The sequence below is a fragment of the Tasmannia lanceolata genome, unplaced genomic scaffold (genome assembly GCF_043159265.1).
Source record: "Tasmannia lanceolata isolate RefF3 unplaced genomic scaffold, GAP_Taslan_0.1 ptg000023l, whole genome shotgun sequence".
Lineage (NCBI taxonomy): Eukaryota > Viridiplantae > Streptophyta > Magnoliopsida > Canellales > Winteraceae > Tasmannia > Tasmannia lanceolata.
In genome coordinates, this window is record NW_027518700.1 from 36,805,675 (window position 1) to 36,811,978 (window position 6,304).

Here is a 6,304-nt window from a genome sequence, read left to right on the forward strand (position 1 = left end):
TCTGATCCTCTCCTGCGTGTTTCACCGGCGACGCCTACACAAGCTCTTCCAAAGTTAGCGGAGCAGGTGAATCTCTTGTGGATGATTCGTAGAGGGTGCTTTCATGCATATTTGGTTTGGTAAATGGACCTATTTGATTCAAGGAATTCTCATATTATTGTTATCCAATCTTGTCTTACTTTCTTGTTTCAGTTTATTTCATATATAATTGTGCTAATGGATCCCTCTGGAGATCCCATCTCTTCCTCTATATCCCTTGGCAATGAACAGGTTCCTGATGGTCAAAATCATGGAGCTGAAGCGACGCAAGGGAACATTGAAGGTATTCGAAGAACAACAGGAGATATTTACAAGTTGATGAATTTCTATTATTGTTTTTAATTTGATTCATTTAGATAGGAGCTAGAATTAAGAGAGAGAAAAGGGAGATGAGAGAAAGTTATAATATTGTATTCATGACATAGTGGAAACGTGTCATTTCTTGTTTTTCATTTAACATTAATAAATATAGCAACGAATTTCTCCAGAACATGGATTGTTTCCAACGTCTTCCTGTTTACAACCAGCACCATGCTTGCCTACATGCACGAGTCATGAGGTGACTTATCTCAGTCATCTGGGTAGAGGACCCTAAGAAAAAAGAGTGGGTGTAACAATCGGATCGCGCACTGAACAAGATGACATTTGAGCAACCCGTGGACAAGTCGAGATAAGGTTGTTCTACCAGACAGAACCCTTTACATGTCCTTTGACCTGAGGGGTCATATTGGTCCGTGGGCCCGTTCTAGGGTTTTGGTCTATCTTATAGTGGTTCTTGTTTAGAGTCGCATTCGAATAACGCTAGATCCTGTGACAAACCCTCAACGCCAATAGGGATACCCAACATGGAAATCTCCACCCCAAATTTTAGGGAAAGACATCTATGATTTCGGTCAGAGCGGTAAGCCTATTAAATAGCATGGCTGGGCAGATTTGGTAAACGGTTTATCAAAGGTTTTTCGAAACACTAGCGAGTTTTATAAATGATTTTACAAATGCATGTGCGAGCCCTAAACTACTTGACTGAAATTGTATACCATGAGTGGGCCCAAGGGGTAAGAGGAGTCCACCCCCGTAGGACTCAACTCGGTAGACGTAGAGGTGAGAAAGGAATTGCACATATTAGACGTGGTTACGGGTATGATGATCTGACAGTCATTTTTCAGGATTATGTCTTGATGGAGGCTGCTGACCCAATGTGAAGGAGCGAGATCGCAGTGGGGCCCACCATAGGTTATGTAGGATCGACCGTCGGATCCCTGCAATGATCCCACTCACAACTCGAATGACCCGAGTACATCATTTTGGATTGGGGTGCTTATTGGATTGCACAAACAGATTTAATCCGTTGGATTAATCATAAAGGGATATAATTATTATATACATATATAAATATATAGATATATTTGTATAATGCTATGTATTTAATGTTAGTTGACTGTTAACTAACAATTAATACATAGAGAATTTTTAAAATTTTATTGGAGCCTTAATTCCCATTGGATGGGAGTGATTAAATTATTTTATTGGGGAATTAAATATTTTTATTTGAATTACAAATTTTATATTTAAAGCTTTTGGTGAGACACATACATACATAAATTTTGTCCAACCATTGTTGTGCTTTTTGTAATTCAAATAAATTATAGAAATAAATATTAAATAAAGGAGAAGTTGTGGGAAGTCTCCCAACAAATAAAAAATGTGTGATGGCCCCACCACACTCACACCCTTGTGTGAGGACTCCCAAGAGGTTTTCTTTTAGTGGTTTTCAAGTTGGAATAGAAGCAGAAATACCTGTGGATAAAGTTAGAGACAGAGTAGAAGAAAAAATAGGAGATAAAGTAGGAGTTATTATAGGAATTGGAATGCACAAAAAAAACTCGTTTAAAAAATGGAAAGGGAGACATATTAGGTTCCAAAAATGTGTTTCCCTACTAGGGGAAAACGTCCAAGTTGATCCACCACCACTCCCACTTGTTTTGGACTCCCAATTCAACTAGGTTTCCAATTGTGATAAAATCTGAAGGAGAAATAATCGTAAATAAAAAATGCAAAATACTGTAGTCTATATAATAACGGGAGAACGAAATTTCTAGCTATAAGAGCTGAAAAATTCCCCCACCCTTCTCCAAAAAAAATTTGTCCACTTTCTCTCTTGTTCTCCCTCATGTTCTTCGAATACTAATTCTACTTCATGAACACAAAAGGCTCCAAAAAATAATTACTTCTTATTTTTATAAAGTACTGATATAGACCAGTACCATCTTGGAATAATTTTTATTCCATATCCCTTAGTGCAACAAAATGAATCCATCGGTTCAACTTGCGGGTTCGCAGTGTTTAGAATGATTGAGCATGTTCGACGAGTAGATCAAGCAGAGGATTTAAGCTTCAGTAAGTAAAAAGGTAATGTTCTGATCTTTGTGTATTTATTTTCATCACCATCGGATCATCTAGACCCTAGGTTCCTGGGTTACAAGCAAATTTTTTTTTAAAATTTAAAACTATGTGATTTCTAGTTCGACTGTGCATGGCAATTTTGCCTAGGGGTTAAAACCCTTCTAACAAGTGGTATCAGAGCTAACTAGGGAATATTTTAGGGGGCTAACTAAGGATAGATCATCCGTTGTGAGCCCAGATGCTATCCGAGGTTTCTAGCCTATTGTGGGTTCAATAGGCTTCTCTAAAGATCTGCGGAAACAATCTACTTAATGGATTTTTTTGATCTGATTTCTTCAGATGGTTAGCAAGTAGACTCGAATACAAGTCCAACACAATAAAAATCATCAAAATCCGATAAGCGGATTGGGAGATGTAAATTGCTCAAGTTGTGTCAATTATGCAGTTTTTTTAATTTTGGGAATGAACGGATGTTTTCCATTTCATCCCAAACTTGTTTGAAAAGTTTATAGACCAGTGTACACCTTTCAAACATTGATTTGGTATGATTATAGAATGATCATAACATTAATTAGTCATCCGAATAATCCTCTCTCACTTAGATTAATCAGATGATTATGCTATCCGGTTGTCCCCGGTACATGAATGTTTTGCTATTTTCTTAATCAAATGATTTCGTTTTCGCACAAAATTTGTTATACTAATTTCTTACATGTTAAAAAAATATTTTTATCATATTTTTATGAATATTAGTAGTTTTGTGGGGTGGTTAAATATTAACTAGCTTAATTTTTGTGTGATTTAATCGGTATTGGTGAAAATTGGGCAAAAAAGGATACTTGACCTCAAATTGTGCCGGGGATGTAAGAGAAATTAATCATGGATGTTTCTGATTTATTATTTTGTAATTTATATATTGCTGGTCTGTAGCAATTAAAGTCTGCAACTAGTTTGGGACAAAGGCTTAGTTGAGTTGAGTTAAGTTGAGTATTCTACTATTGTACTCTCTGTGGGCAGTTGTGTGGATGACTGGTATTCCGTGGAGATTATACTTGATGTATAGATAGCATAGGCCAGTGTAGGACATTAGTTTAGTTTGTTTTTCACTTATATCAAAGAATTAAAGAGCAAGGAATTACTCGCTTGGAGATTAACGGAAGAATTGAAGGAGCCGTGGCATGGCGATGCTTCAGAAAGTCCGGCGGAAGATGACGGATTTCGATCTTGTTGATCCAAATATCCAATGGAGGATCAACGTGTACATCACCATTATTATAGATCTTTGATGTTTTATATGATGAGGCATATCAGTACTTTATCTTTTGCAAAATTCGCCTTGAGGTCGGCGGATTTTTCCTAGTGTAAAAGAACCTAGTTGCCCAAATTTCACCCTTAATTTTGGTAATATGGTGTTGTAGGGATTACCTTAATCTAATAAGATCAGTGGGAGAATCCCTAAAATCCAAGATAACAAAATTAAGTTCATGGATGTGGTTGTTTTATTTTTCCATGGTTTGGATGTGTTATTTCATGTGATGGTTGATTGCATGTTTATTTCTTATGTATGTTTTATTTTCCATGGGATGGCTGCTTTATAAAACATGGACAGATTATTATTGTATCTTTTACATTAAATACCCCCTTTAAAATAATATTGAGTCGGTGAATGGGGAATTGATTGAAATGATTGACCCTCATGGCTTTCCATAGCCATATGTCAGTTGGCTAGTTTAAAGAATAAGAAGGTGATATGACAAGCAGAAGGCGATCTTATTTCTTTGGCTAGAATAACTGACAGATTCCTATTAGGACAAGGGACATGTGCTAAAATGTATTGGTCATAGGCCAAAGCAAAAGCCGCTGTATTTTTGTGTACGTTTCTGAGGCGTTGGGCTTAACTTAACCAAGCAAAGGATGTTGATGCTCAAAAGATAAATACATTGCGATGCTTGGAGGCAAAATTAAATTGGAGGTCATGCTGAAAATGATGGATTAGATGATCTACTCATTCAAGGCAAGAATGGTCTACGGCCAAAAGCCAATTGCCAATGTCGCATGAATGAGTTTCCGATGCCCATCGAGGAAATCTTCACATTTCTCTTGATTCATGCGGTTGAGGGGCCCATGAATGAGATGTACAATGGGTGGTACCATCGTAGATCGAAAACCCAGATCCGATGGACACATGTCATGAAAATAAATGAACTTAAAATGGTTAGTTTTGCTTACGTATGTCCCTTTCCTTTGCACATAGATTAGATGTCATCTTTCAACCCGTTATCTAAGATTCTTGAAGACAACAAATTAAATGGTCCAAACTATGTGGACTGGAAGAGGAACTTGATCTAGTACTCACACCATCGAAAGTCTATTAGGTCTTGACCACTGAAGCATCTGTGTTGCCTGGTCCCGATGCTTCCCGAGCAGATATGGACAAAGTGCAAAAATAGCATGAAGATGACCAAATGGCGAAGTGTTATATCCTAAGGTCCATGTTTAATGTGTTGCAACAGCAACACGTGTATCAAGGATTCACATTGTAAAAATGACGAACTATCTTAGCGAGCTCAAAATGTTAGGGGCCATGCTGGATGGCGAGTCGCAGGTCGATACAATGTTAGCACCATTCCCTGGATAATTCAATGATTTTATTATGAATTATCACATTAACAAATTGTCAATGACTTTGACAGAATTAATGAATCATCTTTAATCAACTGAAGATCTGCAGAAAAAGACTCGCAAATCCTCTTTCTTAGCCAAGGGCAATGTTCCCATAGCACCCAAGTCGAAAGGCAAGGGAAAAGGAAAGGGCAAGGGTTGAGGCTCTAAGAAAAACATTTCTAAGGTAAAAAATAAGAAAACTTTCAAGAAAAAGTCAACTAAAACCAATGATGCGTGCTTCCATTGCGAAAAGTCTGAACATTAGAAGCGCAATTGTATGACTTATTTAGCAAGCAAATAGGGCATCAAACCTTCTCAAGGTACGTTGCAAGTTTATGTTGCGGAAACCAATATGATTGGTCCTGCTTATTCCTGGTGTGTTGATACTGGTGTCACCTCACACATATGCAATTTTTTGCAGGGGTTCATGAAAAACAGAAGGTTGACTGAAGGCGAGCTCTACCTACAGGTTGGGGCAGATGCAACAGTTGTAGTCCAAGCTGTAGGTGATTTACAATTAGCATTCTCAGGATGAAGTTTACTTTTAACTTTACAACGGGTAAAAGTGGGTAAAAGGGAGGTGTATATGATTTATGTTGGGGTGAATTTATTAGCACCCTAAAAAAATATATGTTATTGATGGGATTTGATAAGCAGTTTCGTGGAGCGCCATTTTGCGGCTCACTTTTGCAAAAGATAACAGCCACACATGCTCTCTTTTGAGCAGATTTTGTCTTATTCATTTGATTCATTGGAGGTGGCTATTCTCATCTGAGAAAGTGAACTGTTCGGTAAAGTTGCCGATCAAATCCCGTTATTGATTATTAGCCCAATTGTTGAAAATTTTCACCATTGAAGTTGCAATTTACCGTCCATCTAATTGTTGCCTTCATGATTTAAGTTCCAATTTAGTGTCCATAGTCCTGGCAAACGAGTGGGTTGGGTTGGGTTACCCACGTGTCATGCGGGTGTGGGTCAAACAAGTTGGGTAAAAAATGACCAGCATCCCTATGGGTCAGCACTTAGGTGACCCATACTCATTGCGGGTGGGTTGGGTCAACCCGCGAGTAACTCGCAATTTTTTGCCAAAGAGTATTTTTTTGGGTGGTGATAAATCCACCCCCTTCTATGCATGAATTCACTCCCTAGTTTTCAAAATGGACGATACAGCTCACACCATAGGATGATCCAAACCGTC